Here is a 431-nt window from a genome sequence, read left to right on the forward strand (position 1 = left end):
TGTGCTCGCGTGTGCGTGTGTGTGTGTGTGTGTGTGTGTGTGTGTGTGTGTGTGTGTGTGTGTGTGTGTGTGTGTGTGTGTGTGTGTGTGTGTGTGTGCTCGCGTGTGCGTGTGTGCGTGCGTGTATGTGTGTGCGTGCGTGTATGCGTGTGCGTGTGTGCGTGCGTGTATGTGTGTGTGTGTGTGTGTGCACGTGTATCTATCTAGCAATCTGTCTATATATACATACTCTATCTTCGTATATTGTAATCACAGAATCCTAAAGTGTTACTCCTGTTACTGAAAAGTGTTTGAAAGTCTAAAAGAAATATAGATGATTTCACTCAACCTCCGCAAAGTCTGATGTACGCATGTCACATAGCATAATATTTTAGTATCTCCTGAAACTTATGTGCTATTAACAATTAAACAATAGTATCCATTCTTTACAT

This window comes from Penaeus chinensis, chromosome 2 (genome assembly GCF_019202785.1).
Source record: "Penaeus chinensis breed Huanghai No. 1 chromosome 2, ASM1920278v2, whole genome shotgun sequence".
Lineage (NCBI taxonomy): Eukaryota > Metazoa > Arthropoda > Malacostraca > Decapoda > Penaeidae > Penaeus > Penaeus chinensis.